The following is a 15466-nucleotide window of genomic DNA, read 5'->3' as shown; positions in this document are numbered from 1 at the left end:
ATCAGGAAATGTAACTTAAATGGTGTCATAGAAATCAAGAGAACAATATGATAGATAAAGTTGCCTGTCTGGGTGATGTACCCAAGATAATTTAGCAGAGACGATTTTCAACTAAGCAGGGGTGTCTTTTCTTTTTTCCAGTCTATTTATTGATTTAGAGAGAGAGAGAGAGAGAGAGAGAGAGAGAGAGAGAGAGAGAGAGGAAGCCAGAGAGAGTGGGTGGGGGGTCAGCACAGAGAGAGAGGGACAGACAATCCCAAGCATGCTCTGTGCTAACAGCTCACAGTTTGTGAGATCATGACTTAAGCTGAAATCAACAGTTGGATGCTTAAGCAGCTGAGCCACTCAGATGTCCCAGCAGTAGTGTCTTTTTTAGGAGACAAAAAAGCTTCTGAATAATTTAGAAGTTCTTTTGTGCCTCATGCTAAAATTGAGAGATTCAGTCTCCCTATGTGCTTTCACACGGCCATTTCCGCCATGTCCAATTTTCTGCACATTTTGCAAGATGCTCTCTTTTGATTATTGATTTCCCCAATCTAGTTGTAGGAGTTTTTCCATCTGTCATTAATTAACAGTAATTTAATCTTTTTTTTCCTGGGATTTCTAGGTCATGCTGGCTTTGGAGTATAATCATTCACATTTTCATTATCTGAACACTTAGAAAATAGAGTCACAATATTCACAATGTCGAAACTTAAACTAGCACTATGGTGACACAAAGCACAACAACTAATCAACAAATAGAGTCAAGTATAGATGGACTGTGAATACTCATAATTAAAATGTACTTAAGGTATAGCCTCAAGATACATCAATTGGTTTGAAACAAAGGATGATTCATTAATGTGAACTTCAAATCATGGTTGGCAATAGAAGGAGAAAACCTAGTGACAGCAACCATGGAAGATAAATAATCTATGTTTATGTATTTGGCACTAAAAACAGCATTGCTTTCTGCATCTATATTTGGGCTGCCATATGGGTTTTATACTTTTCCCTGAAACTGTGGCATCTATCACCAAAAGATAAGATTTTTTTGTGTCCCAGGGATGGGATTCCTGAGATATGTAGGACTCTCAGGTCTAAAACCAGGACGGTTGCTTATGTTAGCAGGACTCAAATGTTATTCTTGCAAAGTTCGAAAAAGAACCATAAAGCCAATCAAGACATGATAAAACAATACATGGAATAGACTATCTGGGAAATCACAATCCATATTTGAAAATGGGCTATTTGATTAAGATAAACATGTCTGAGAACTGACCAATTCAACCTAACAAAAGGTGGAGATATTTAGGATGGTTCAAACCAATACAACTGATGAGCATGACTTTTAAAAAAATATAGGAGAAACTAAATCTGGTCCAAATGAAAATAAGTCTCTGTAAGTCTCTGTGCCTTCACCTTTATACATCATCAAAGCTAAGCTGTCAGATCCCAAAGCAAATATCAGATCACCATAAAATCTCTATTCTAAAGGGTTTAACTATCTTATTTTTTATTTTTTGTTGTTTATTATAAGTAAGGCTCCTACCCCCACATAGCCAATGCTGACTGGCTGTTTCCCAAACAGATATTCCTCTGAAAATGAGCCCATTTCTATCAGTAAGGAATAAAACTTTTTCTGAAGGGAAACTTTAGAGGAAAGAATTAACATACTTAGCTAAATTCAATGGAAGTATCACCAGGGACTGCCCCTGCTTATTCATAAAAAAGACTCAAAGTTGTATCTGGAGCAGCACTTCCCAAAATATAGAGACCCTATGTTAACCAACTGTATAGTTAAATATACTTGAAGAACATTGGGTTTAAAAAGTGTCAAACAGTATTCCTTATTATAGATTCCACATATTTTTTAGTAGGCTCACAGACAATGAGAAAATTAAGAGTTAGAAATCTCATATTTGTTACTCAAATTTACTTGACCAAGAACTTTTAAAAGCTTGGACCGTTTCTCTGAAGCAGTTAGACAAACTACAGTTTGGGATACACTGATAGAAATAAAACAAAATGTTAAAATAGGATTTTATTTTAAGTCAGTTGAAATCCCAAGACACTAGGAACCGATTAGACCTACATGCCAATGATTGGATCACTCAAGGACTTGTAACAGAGGTGTCTAAGAACTGGATTTATAAACCCTAGCTGACCATACCTCTTTGTATTTTAAAAACGATGCTGAGCTTCTCGGCCCTTTGGCTAAGATCAAGTGTAGTATCTGTTCTTATCAGTTTAAAAACAATGCTGGCGGGGCGCCTGGGTGGCTCAGTCGGTTAAGCCTCCGACTTCGGCTCAGGTCAGATCTCACACGTTCATGGGTTCGAGCCCTGCATCAGGCTCTGTGCTGACAGCTAGCTCAGAGCCTGGAGCCTGCTTCCGGTTCTGTGTCTCCCTCTCTCTCTGACCCTCCCCCTCTCATACCCTGTCTCTCTCTGTATCAAAAATAAATAAAACATTAAAAAAAATTTAAAAACAATGCTGGCTAGGCTATGATAAGAGTTTGGGATTGAGAAAGTGGGGATTTTTACAAAGACTTGTAGAAATTCTTACTTTTGCCTGCAAGGCTTTACCCACATGGAGAAGGGTTAGGGGTACTTCCTTCATGTCAAGCAAGTGACAGGGAGTTCAATGGCTCACATAAATAGCTTGGTATGCGCTCTTTTCAGGGTCAGAGTGAATGGTTTTCTGACTTAAATCTAAAATCTTTAACAAATCAAAGAGCAAGGCTAAAGCTGCCTGCTAAGGAGGCTCAATTTAAGGAGGCCTGACTTGAGGATGTAACTTTACCCTATTAGTAAGTCAAAGACCCATATTTCCGGGGAGGAAGTGAGGGACCGGTGCAAGACAAAGCACCCGGCACAGTCTTGGATCCTGCACTGTTGGAGGTAAGGAGACCTCAGCAGAGAAAATCCCCAGATGCCCAGGATCTGAAGGAGGAATCACAAGAGGATGGCCTCGGGAGATGGATTTATCATCAGGAGAACTGCAGTGAAGAGGACCCAGCTGTTCCTGAAACAGCCCGCAAGGAGAAGGGCCAGGCGACACACATGCCACCGCAAGCCAGCAGATGGGCCTCAGCCACGCAGGTTGGATTCTGCCTCCCATTTCTCTCCCCTCTCCACTCCCTACTCACCCGGTGTGTGAGAATGGGGAAAAGATGAAAAAAAAATAAAGGAAGAAGCTACAAAGCATAGAGAGGATGCATCACCTACAGATGAATTTCAGAGTGTTTATTCTTACCTTAGACTTTCCATATTCATAAGTGAAATGAGACTGTTTGGAGACTCGAGTAACCAGAGTAAGTAGCAAGCTCTGGGCACCAACTGAAATTTTATTCAGGAGCAAAGGAATATCTAGCCCTACAGAGTGAATTTAGAAAGGCAGTTGTCAAGAAAAAGTAAATTTGTGCTAACCCTACCATGTAACGCTAACCCAACAGTTTGTTATGAACAGCACTGCTTCCTGCACGGTACCTGAAGTCCATCCTGTTATGTTAGGATCCAGAACCCACTGCCAGGAGGAGAAAGGCAAGCACTGCCCTGCATTTTCAAGGCACTTTCAAGTTCAGCATCTCACCTGACACTCCCAATCCTAAGAGGTAGCTGGATAGGTATGACTGTTTTCATTTTTCAGATAGAAAAACTGAGGATCAAATCTAGGACTTGACTTAGCTATTGTTTAAAAGCTCAAGCGTGGCAGCTCTAGCTTTAAGAACGCTTATCCAAACCCTCTGTTCAGTGCCATTTCCAACATATACACTGTTTTCCTTAAAGGACAGGATAAGAGGTCACTTACAAACACTAGAATCCATTTCTCTTACATGATTGGTTACTTCTCAGTGAATAAAACTGAAATAATTGTAACTGTTAGTGATTTTGTTAGACTTTGAAATAAAGTCAAGAATAGCATAAAGCAGTATGACCCCAGGCAGAGTAGATTAAAGGCTTTTTGCAAACCCAGGCTGGTTGCTCTTTATAGCCGGGTGGATTTTTCCCCCCTTCAATAATTTCAGGTGGTAGTTTATGTGTGTAGGGCGGGGGGGGGGAGGGATGCTTTGTGATTGCACTAAAACAAAATTTTGTGTACAAGCCTCTCTTTGGGCATAAAGCACAAAGCCAAATATCACTTTTTTCTTCTTCTTCTTTCCCCCCACTGGCACAAAATCTAAGCAAAGCCTCAAGGTGCAAATGATTTGCAGTCTATTTAACATGATGGTTATTTTTATGAGACCTCATTATTGCTCTTTACCCTAAATTATAGGTACATTCTTGGCTCCATTTCCCCTTCTTCTGCAAGCCCCAGAAGAGTGGGGTTTTTTTCTATATTTCTAAGTAATCTTCAATACTTCATCAATCAGACATTCAACAATTCATAGGTGATGTGTTGGACCAAAGTTAAGATCTGTAAAAAACAGTACTTTCTGCCACAACTTGTGCCTATCATATGACATTGGAGTGATTTCCACCCCTAGTTTTACTAAACATTCCTTGAAGGGAAAGACTCGCCACTTACATGTCCTGATCCAGTTTCTAGAAAATGAAAAAGTGTTGTTGAATTGAACTATAACCCTATAAAGATTCTCATGTTACCATTACCCTTTTATTAAGACAAAGCACACTGAACCTCAAAAATGTGAAATGACCTTCCCAAAGCCATAGAACTAGCTAAGACACAGTCAGAACTTGAATCCAGATACCCTGAGTTCCAGTGTCTGTGCTGATGTTACAGTCCCTGTCTTTGGGAACTCCTTCCACAGAATGTTCCTTGTAAGCTCAGTGCAACATACCTATGGTCATTGTGTTTACTTAACCCAATGAATAAAAATCTTTTGTTTTTAAGAAACAGAACTGTGACTTTGTTCATGCAGAAAAGTTGTTTATGGAAACTAATAAGAGATTGGGGAGAGGGAAAATAAGCAACAAATGAAAAAGGGAAGGAAGGAAGACACTAAAAGACAAAGAAAGAAAAAGGGAGGTAGTAGACATAAAGAGTAAGCCAAAGCATCCCATGGTATCAAGTCATGTCATCAAACTGAGTATGAATCTGCCTTTCGAGTTTTATTCACCACCACTACCTCTGACGCATCCTATGTTCCCATTAAACTGGTCAATGCTATACTGGCTATACTGAGGATAAGAAATTGAAAAGAAAAAAGACTTGTATACTGATCTATCCTGCAACCTGCTAAATTCACTTATCACCTCTAGTGGCTTATCATAAATTCCAATGTATTTTCAATATAGATGATCATTTCATCTATGAACAAAGACAGTTTCTATTTTTCCTTTCCAGCCTAGGTGCCTTTTCTTTCTTGCCTTACTACCCTGACTAAAACTTCCAGCACAACGCTGAGAAGGAGCAAACATATATTTGTACACTTTTTAACAACAAAGATGATTATTTTGCAGGCATTGGGTAAAGCCTAGGGAAGTTAAAGGTGAGTAAGAAGCTTAAGGATGTCATGACCTGGGGGAGCACCTCTTTTTACTGGTAAGAGAGACAACCAAATAAAGCTGGAAAGATAAGTCAGGACACGTCTTTGAAAAATAAAAGTGACAACAGCAGCAATAGGAGCCTTAATATTTACAGAAGGATTGATAGGGGCTAGGCGCGCTGAAAATTTCTGCTACGTATTAACTCATTTGACTCTCCCATCTTATCTCCATTTTATAGGTAGGGAATAAGAGACACAGGAAGATAAGTGACTGTGTCCCCATAGCCAGTGTTCTTAAGTGCTAGCCTAAATTGCCTTTGGTTATCATGTCTTCATTAACAGGTATTGAGTGTCCACTCTTTGCTAATTACTATGTCACTTTCAATTACTTTAATTATCACAATAATCTTGTTTTATAAACGAAAGAATTGAAGTCCAGAGACTTTAGGTGACCTGTCCAAGGTCACCCAAATAGCACAAGACACAAACCTAGGTGTTCTGACTCCAAATTCAATATCCCTTCTACCACCTTCTGATTCCTCTTCAAATAGCTAATATTTATATAGTGTTTTGTAGCTTACAAAACTCATGACCATATTTATGCTTTAAATGGTACTTAAAGGAATTGAGATTTTATTCCCTAGGCAGAGGAAAGCCTTGGTCAGTTTTTCAGAGGATGAAAAATATGAAAGAGAAGAGAGGTATTTCTGGAAGGCCAGGGCAGCATTGCGCTAGCTGGATTTGCCAGGGCAAGTGTATAAGCAGAAGGATTAGGAGACGCTGTGACTCTCAAGAGGACCCACACTCACCTCTGAACCTATGAGTCCTTCCCTCCAAACACACTTTGCTAGTCAAGAGAAGTCCTATTTTAAAGGAAGACAGGCGGTGGTGATGGTGGAGGGCACTTGAGGGGAAGAGCACTGGGTGTTGTATGGAAAACAATTTGACAATAAAATATTATGGAAAAAAAAATTAAAAATTAAAAAATTAAAAAAATAAATAAATAATGTTCCTGCAGGGAACTCCCTGAAGAGCAGAGATAATTAAAGTATTTCTTAAGTCACTACTCTCTCTGCATTTAACTTTCAGGAATATTTTTGTTAGCTGAGAAGAGCACACCAAGGAACCATTATCACTGATACAAGGAGAAAACGGACGGTAGATTTCCTCAGCCACGTCCTGTCAGTGTCAACAATTTAACTAAACATATAATAGTCATAACCTCATCAGTGTTAAATTTTCTAGGTTTCTGGCACATATCTCTTCATCTCCCTCATTAAGTTTATAGAGTGTTCTTTGGTACATTTGCTCAGTATGAGGATTTCAGTTTCAACGGGCACATATTAGAATCAGACAGAGGAATGATTTTTCTGCCTTAAGTAGTTAGCAGAATATGAGAACATATGAAATGGACCAATGCCCAAAGCCAGGTACTTGGCAAATAATAGCAAATGGATTTGACCCCATCCATCACAATCCTGCCCCATTCACCAAGGGTGGGTCTAACAGCGGTAGGCCAACCAAGCCCAAGATATGAACAGCTACTTTGTTTTCATTATCTTCCTTGCTACATGCCCTGTACACTATTTCCTGCTCAGGGACCCCCCTCTTTCAGAAATGGAGTCTTGAGGTCCTCATGATTACACTCCCACCAGAATGGTTACTCCAAACAAATTTCCAAAGCCCCAATCTTCCTTCATTTTTGCCTAATTTTAATATGCTGTGCTCAACAAGGTCAGATAAAAGTGATTGTTAGGATTTCATTCAGGCAAATATTTAAGTGATAGCAAGCTTGATGTGATTTCATTCCCAGGGTTATCTACATTTTTTAAATAATAGTTTATTGTCAAATTGGTTTCCATATAACACCCAGTGCTTCTCCCCACAAGTGCCCCCCTCCATGGCCATCACCCCATTCTCCCCTTCCCCTCCCCCTTCAGTTCTCGGTTCATTTTCATTATTCAATAGTCTCTCATGATTTGTGTCCCTCTCTCTCCCCAGCTCTCTTTCCCCCTTCCCCTCCCTATGGTCCTCTGTTAGGTTTCTCCTCTTAGACCTATGAGTGCAAACATAGGGTATCTGTCCTTCTCCACCTGACTTACTTTGCTTAGCATGACACCCTCGAGGTCCATCTACTTTGCTACAAATGGCCATATTTCATTCTTTCTCATTGCTCTGTAGTACTCCATTGTGTATATACCACATCTTCTTGATCCACTCATCAGGTGATGGACATTTAGACTCTTTCCATGATTTGGCTATTGTAGAAAGTGCCACTATGCACATTGGGGTACATGTGCTCCTATGCATCAGCACTTCTGTATCCCTTGGGTAAATCCCCAGCAGTGCTATTGCTGGGTCATAAGGGAGTTCTACTGATAGTTTTTTGAGGAACCTCCACACTGTTTTAAAGTGGCTGCACCGGTTTACATTCCCACCAACAGTGTAGGAGGGTGCCCGTCTCTCCACACCCTCGCCAGCATCTATAGTCTCTTGATTTGTTCATTTTAGCCACTCTGACCGGCGTGAGGTGGTATCTCAGTGTGGTTTTGATTTGTATTTCCCTGATGATGAGTGACGCTGAGCATAGTTTCATGTGTCTGTTGGCCATCTGGATGTCCTCTTTGGAGAGGTGTCTGTTCCGGTCTTCTGCCTATTTCTTCATTGGATTATTCATTTTAAAAGCAGTACCCAGAGCCATTCTTGGTGAAGTTCAGCTGTGAAGATGGGGCACCATGGAACTTCAGGGTGGGAGCTCTTACAGCACCACCAAAAATGTCCTGGCATAATCAGCGAACCCCCCACCAGCTGCTTACACTTCAAGTTTCCATCTGTCATGTAAGGATATAACCCTGATCTCCCAGGATTATTATAACATAGGGACACAATATGACCTCACAAGATTATTGTGGGGATAAAGCAACCTGGCTAAAAGTGCCAACTGGTTTATGGTTCAGTAAACTATAAATTACTTTGCAGAAGTGAGAGGTTTCTAAGTGACTTCTGAGTTTTGCCTTTTATATAGGGAACCCACTTATCTACCTCCATTAGGGTCTGAAGAGATAAGAAACTCCCTGGGTCATGAAACTAATTCAGTCAGATAGGATTCTAACTTCCACCTCCACTACTTGTTGGGTCAACTACAGATTAGTTATCCTAGCTCTAGTTTCTCAACCACCCACAAATATATAGTCCCTATTTCTTGGACGGGCTGAAGAGAAACAACTTTTACCAACAGCTGCAGCAGTCATTTGGTAGTTGCTCACAAAGTTGTCATACCAACATCGTGTAAAGCAATGATTGAGCCAAGAACGTGCTTTAGGAAGAAAGATAAAACTTGCCACTATTTCACGTTGTATGAAACCTCCACTCCCAACCATAAGAAATATCTATCTATCTATCTATCTATCTATCTATCTATCTATCTATCTATCTATCTAAAGTGGCTTTCATAGCCCTTCAAAGGCTGCTGTCTTCCTCCTAGGATGTTAAGGCACTGTCTATACTTTTTTATACTTACACAACTTTGTATTCCTGGTGTCCTTAGAATATTAGAGGTCTGCTTGACTATAAAAGCAAATAAATTCTAGATATTTGGGGACATTAAATGATGAGGAAATTAGGATTTCATAAATTCTGATCAAAATGTCACAGAAGGATAGTACTGAAGAATTTCTTGGGGCATTCACTTTATTTTATAGAGTGGGGACTGAGGCCCTAGATTAAAGCTAAATGCTGGAATTATGAGGCAAATCTGAAATGCTGACCTGTAGATGGTATATCCACTCTACCATATAGTGCCCCTCCCCCTTTTTTGTGCATGCCATCAGCACTAATGCAATCAGGAAGTGACCTTTCTTATAACTACCCTGGCTTGTCATTGTTCTCTAGGAATTAATAAATGTTGCATATCCCACCCATAGTTTAATCTTCCTCCCCCTTTCCCATGGTTTTCTCATATTTCTTCCTCAGGTTTCAGGTCAGTTCTGTGAACTAACAGGCCTTTAACTCAACACTTTTGCAATGACCAATAGAATGGATGAGTAAATGGCTGCTCAGGTACCTGTCACCAACACTGCTGTGGTCTGTTAGTGGAGATGCCAATGTTCTCTGTCATAAAATACAACCACAGTGACACTGGGAAAATGGAGGTGTAAAGAACAGCTCCATGGGCCATCTGCAGTGTGTTCTGTGGCCTACAGCCAGTATGCATGGGTTGAGAGAGGAGATAGAAGGGACCTCACCATGGGGATGGGAAGAATGCCACCCTTTGACAAAGCATCTCTGTGTGGTGACACATGCAGAGCATACAACTCTGGCTAGATGCCACACATCTGGGCTCAAAACCAAGCAACTAAGTTGTTCAAATAAAAGAAAACCTAATCTACAAATATTTTCAATGCCTACTATGTGCATTCAGACAGCTGTGGTTGGAATGAATGACATTTGAGTCTTACTCCAGTCCCCAAAATTCCATTGCTCTCTGTTACAGATGCCTGATCTTATATTAATCAAATATTCATGTTTTGAATTGAGCATAGGTTGGCATATGTTGATGTACAGACAAAACCAAAAGTAATGAATTATTTCTCCAGTACGCTAATGGTACTCTTGTCAAGCTCCCTAGAGTGAGGCTGGGAACAGTTTACCTCAAGCCACCAGCCGTTTCTAAGATTTCTATCCCTCTTGCTAATGCTTGCTCTGTCAGAATGCAGAGAAACTAGGAGGGCCATGCTCCCTTCCATAGCTCCAGGGAGATATTCAGGTGAGGACACCACCAGAGGCAACATCTTTCTGAAATCACTAGTTGCCTCTAGGCTCCAAAGCATTCGATGCCAAGAGGGAACCCTGTGCATAATTTGGCATCTGTGGTGCTCCGAGAACAAAAGATATAATATCTCTTTGTTTCTGAACATCCTAAAGTTAAAATGACATCTTGGCTGACAATTATAATTCTGCATTCTTTCATAAATCATGTTTTTTTCCTAAAAGAACTTAAAGCAAGTGAATGAACATTCAGTTGCCTCTTTTCTGGCATTTCTCCTATGAGGACTGCCAGGGCCTTTACTAATATTACCACCAAGTATTGAAGTCATGAAATGTATAAAGTCAAGGGATTTGCTTTTAGCTAGCTTTAGGCCATTTACTGTTTTTATTCTTCAATAAGAAGAAACAGCCACTGAGGTGAAGATGGGAAGACCTCTCCATATGTGATGGCGGTCTCCGATTTTTCTATGTCCCATAGCTGTTGTCAAATAGGCTTTGTACACACTTCAGTTAATACAATCATGCTTGTGTTCCTGGTCTCACAATGACCTCTAAGCTCTTCAAAGTTATGAGGTTCTTCCAAAGGCCTCCCTGCCCCACTCCCCACCATGGCAATATAGCACCAAGGACAAGGACCTGCACAATAACTATGACAAAGAGTTTATGAACAAAGAAAGAAGGAACCACTAAAGCCAGGCTTGGTCATAGCATTTCCAAAGGAAGTTAGAGGTTAGGGAATATGAAAATTTGGGTATCTACATCCTGAGTTTTGTGGCTCCATTCTTAAAAGTATGAAATCCAAGACTCTATTGGTCACTTCCCTTTTAAACTTACCCTGACTGCTGGAGAAGGTGATCTTTGCAGCTGGTCTGCTCCATGAGCCACCAGGTTTTTTTTACTGTCTGTGTTCAGCTACTCAAGAAAAGTACATTAAAAAGTGCTTTTCTCAGGGACTTCAGCTTTAAATCTCTGTTCCTTCCCTAGGTACATGAATAAGTGGGAACAACCTGTAGCAAAACTGAGAATTCCCATATCTGGGGACTATGCTTTTCTGGACAGTGCTCTGGTTGAATTAGAAAAAGATGCCCTGCTGGGTGGACGCATCTACTGACACATAGCTTGATGAGTGGAGCCTGAGCCAGATTTTGGTTCTGCTGACTTGCCTCCTTGATTTATGGAAATCTGGTAGTGTTTTCTCACCCTTAAACCCAAAATCTGAATCAGCCTCAAAATGGTCTCTCTTCTCTTCTGAGCTCCACCTGATCCTAAAATCCCCCCGGCTCTATTCAAGAAGAAAGCTTCCAAAACAGCTTCATCAACAACAAAAGTTACAACTTAAAAGCCCAAACTCCTTTTATAATCTCAGCCCCATCCTGAGCCGAAGTAATAACTCAGAGAGGAGAAAAAGTTTGGGAGCGGGGTGGAGCATATTCATACCTCCTCTTGCCTCTATCTACACTAACTTTGTTGCTTGCACTCTAACCTTGTTCTACCTTTCTTCTATTTCACTCTTTACTACATTAGTTCTCCACTAACTCAACTTCTTTGTTACCAACTTTGCTTGTCTGCCCCCAAATGGAAAGGCAAAAATTCCAAAGCCACAGTGCCTATACTCTCCCCATGCCAACTCCTCTGTGGAATTTTGTAACCCAAAGATGACCCTAGCCTACATGCTGGAATTTCTTTAGTATTGAAGAACTATTCCTGCAAAAAATTTTGTAGTTGTCATTTTCATTTAAAAAATAAGATGATAAAACACACACACAAGCCATTATTTGTAAAATGCCTGCAGATGATGAAGAGGAATGCATATCAATATATACACATGCATATAGATGAACGAGTGAGCACATGTGTAGATGCCTACCCATGGAGGCCAGGACGAGCCTTTCAACTGAAGAGCATGATTAAATACTAAGGAAAATGACAGGAATCTAAAGTGATTTCAAATTTCTTCTCGCTTTTCCTTCCACTACTCCCCCCAGACCAAAAAAAATTTTTTTAAGTTTTCTCAGAATTCCATTTAAGTTGATACCCTAAATTAGCTTCAAAAAGCAGTCACATGGGTGGCTGATATGCAGGGGTTACCAAGCAGGGGTCTCATTGTGGTATGAGAATGATTGCTAGCTAGTAAGGAGGATTTTCTAGTCCTTTTCTGGTATTGCTTAGCTAAATAAACTCTGACACCTCTGCCCCTCAGTGCTTGATATCTTAGATTCTTTCCAGGGTTTACTAGTGTTCTGTGGTTGTATTACTTAAGAGTTATGTGGATACTTAGAATAATGACTACCATGTCCATGATAATCACCAATGCCCCCACTATTATCATCCTGACTGTTTTTCTTTCTAGAACAATTTACAGTTGCCAAGTTACACCTGTACCTTAAGAGATGATCAAAAAATTGATTTCCTCTGTTTGCAAGGAAGAATAGAGATAGAGTTTTTAGTGACTTAACCAATATATCTATCTGGGTGGTGCCGATTTCAAACTTCACAAATGCCAAACAGCCAGTGCAAAACTGTCTCAAACTCTACTGATGGAAGACCCTTCTAATTGGGTTTCCACAGTAGCTGTCAAGGGCAATAATGGAAATTCCAAGAAAAACTTGATATTCAGGGAGCTGGGGTTCTGCTTATGGCCCTGAGTTTGAGCCAGGAGTAGACTTTTCAAATGCTATTCCAAATGCTCCCTAACCTAACAATCTGGGACTACATTTTCCACTAACTCAGTGTGTCTTCCTTTCACAACAAGCATCCATGAGACTGTTTATACTGCATATAAATTAAGATGTTGGACATGTCACTCTTCCCTCTACACAAAAAGTTCACTAAGCTTCTCAACCCAAAGATATCATGGATAAGAAGAAGGTCTATGTTTTTAAAAATAGAATGTTTCATAAATTTGCATGCTATCCTTGTACAGGAGCCATGCTAGTCTTCCCTGTATCATTCCTATTTTAGGATATGGTGCTGCTGAAGCAAGCATGAGGTCTATTTGAGAGACAGAATGATAAGTGGTAAAAATCACAGGTTTTGGAATCACACAGAGCAGCAATCACTTTAAATATCTATGTTAAGAGAGAGTAGCACCTGAGAATACCGAGACATGTTTTTTTGTATGGATTATTCTTCCCCTACCTCACTGGGTACAGTTGTTGGCAACTGAGTACAGAAGTACTCAATAAATATTTACTGAATTAAATTAATCCATTCTCATATTGAACAATTTACTTCCATTTAAGGGAGACTCCATAATCTTTAAGTAATCTGATACTGTGCTCCTTGTTCTTTCTTTAAGGTAGAGCTCTGGGTTTGAGATATTGGTGTCTTTGTCCCACCTCATCCATAAAGCTTCCCTGACAACCCCAGACTCCCCTACTCTCTTTTTTTCTGATTCCTGTTATACTTATTCCAGGTTCCACTCACTTTGGCACATACATGATATCTTATCTTGCCATGTAAAATGTGTTTCATAAACACATCATCCTTCCTAAGAGCCTGTACGTTCTTCAAGGGCAAAGGTCATGTTTGACATTTGTTTTGTATGTCCCACAGCACACAACACAATATAGAGCCTGTGGCAGGCTCTGAATAAGAACTTGTTAAATTGAGTTGCATTTTAAGGACAGCATTCCATTGTCAGTGATGATTTTTGTTTCAGAGAATTATCAAAAGGCTGTATTCACCACTCATTTCACCCAAATTAAGCCCATGGGTCTCTACACTTGAAGTGCTAGTTAGGAAGCAGAGGCTCAGAAAGCAGCTGCTTACTTTCAACAAAGAAAAGATTGCATTTCAGCAATGGACTGCAGAATTTCACATATTAGTCACTAGTGACTCCTGGCCAAACCCTTTGGTGTTATCAGGTATAAAAAGTAACCAAGAGACATGTCAAATATCAATTTCCAATTACTTTTCTGTAACACATTTCAGCCACTTGAGAAAACTCCCAAGGGATCTGTTGCCCCTTATCAGCTAAGATCAGGCTTACCTTTCAAACATGTAACACTCGGCAGCATCCAGTACAGCCTCAATATTATACTGTCCTTCTCGGACACTCAGATTCTCTTGTGAAGTCTTCAATATTGGCTTACACTGTCACTGGAGACCTGGCCCAAATGCGGAAGGCTCCTGATATTATTCCCCGAACCATAGGTACTGGAGTGGGATGAGGATAACTCTAACACCTGTGGTGAGTTGCTGTCACTAATGTTAATAAGCCTTAATTTGCATCAAGATGTTGAATGTGGGCACAAAGACTCATGCAGTACTTTAGCATTGTCAACTCCAGCCAAAGGGGAAAGAAATAAGAGAGTCTCTAAAGTCTTAACTCTGATACTCAGAACACAGAACAGCATTTCTACCCTCCAGATCACAGAAAGCAGGCCGCAAACTAATTGAAAAAATCTTTGGTATTAGAGATGTTAAAACTGAGGATCTGCAAAAAACCAGAAATCACATGTCCCTTTTATTACAAAGTAATGGGAAAGAATTTGGAAAAACCAGGAAACATCTCTGGGTTCATAAATCAGCCCAGTTGGAGGAAAACGCAAATGGCCAGCACCTGGAATGAGCCTTCATCTGGAGCGGGACAGCAGCCTAGGCTGTGCACTGTGATTAATGGCTTGAGTGAAAGGTCTCAGTTGAGGCTGAACAATTAACTTGTTCTCTCCACATCTCAGAACTCTCCACAGCATAACTATGTCTTCCCTGATTGTGCACATTTCCTAAAATGCAAGCCAGTCTGGGAAGCTTTGAACATGTCAACTGTTTTTGACAGTTGGGAGAGCCCTGGTGTTTGACAGGACTACTTTCATCAAATCATCTGTGTTGACTCTGCATGCATGTCTCAACCTTTCAGTTCCTTTTCAAGTTTAAGAACCATCTCAAATGAGGCAATGGCATTGGCCTCGATCTGTCGAAGAAAAAAAAAGTCCATAGCTCAGAGGATAGCAAATGGACAGCATATGGCCTGGCTTGTTTCTGGTCATTCCCCAAAAAAGTTCTTAGGGAATTGAATGTCCGTAAGATTAATGGTTCCCTCCTGTCCTGCCTTTATCCTTTGGAATAGGTTTCTCTAATCTCTTTCAGACTCTCTAAAGCATTTACATCAAACCAATCATTCCTCCTGAATCTACAACCAAGACTCTGACAAGACCTACCAGAACCTAAGGAAGTCTCCAAACCTTCTTCTTTTTCTCCTACAAGTGAACTTATAGATGGGAAAGAGGTACCCTAGAACTTCATTTTGCAAGTGGAAGTACC

General features: G+C 40.3%; 1 protein-coding gene and 2 non-coding genes across 4 annotated transcripts in view; 1 reads left to right on the top strand and 2 right to left on the bottom strand.

Moving 5' to 3' along the window:
- The window catches only part of LRMDA (leucine rich melanocyte differentiation associated), a 721100-nt gene that overhangs the window by 154905 nt on the left and 550729 nt on the right, over positions 1-15466 (bottom strand). The window lies entirely within an intron of this gene.
- LOC115286052 lies at positions 2180-2373 on the top strand. The gene has a single exon (XR_003905830.1). It is a non-coding gene; the product is annotated as a U2 spliceosomal RNA (small nuclear RNA).
- Positions 13080-13185, bottom strand: LOC115286135. Its single transcript, XR_003905892.1, has one exon. It is a non-coding gene; the product is annotated as a U6 spliceosomal RNA (small nuclear RNA).

This window comes from Suricata suricatta, chromosome 2 (assembly GCF_006229205.1).
Source record: "Suricata suricatta isolate VVHF042 chromosome 2, meerkat_22Aug2017_6uvM2_HiC, whole genome shotgun sequence".
NCBI classification, from domain to species: domain Eukaryota; kingdom Metazoa; phylum Chordata; class Mammalia; order Carnivora; family Herpestidae; genus Suricata; species Suricata suricatta.
This window is presented reverse-complemented; position numbering and strand designations above follow the sequence as displayed.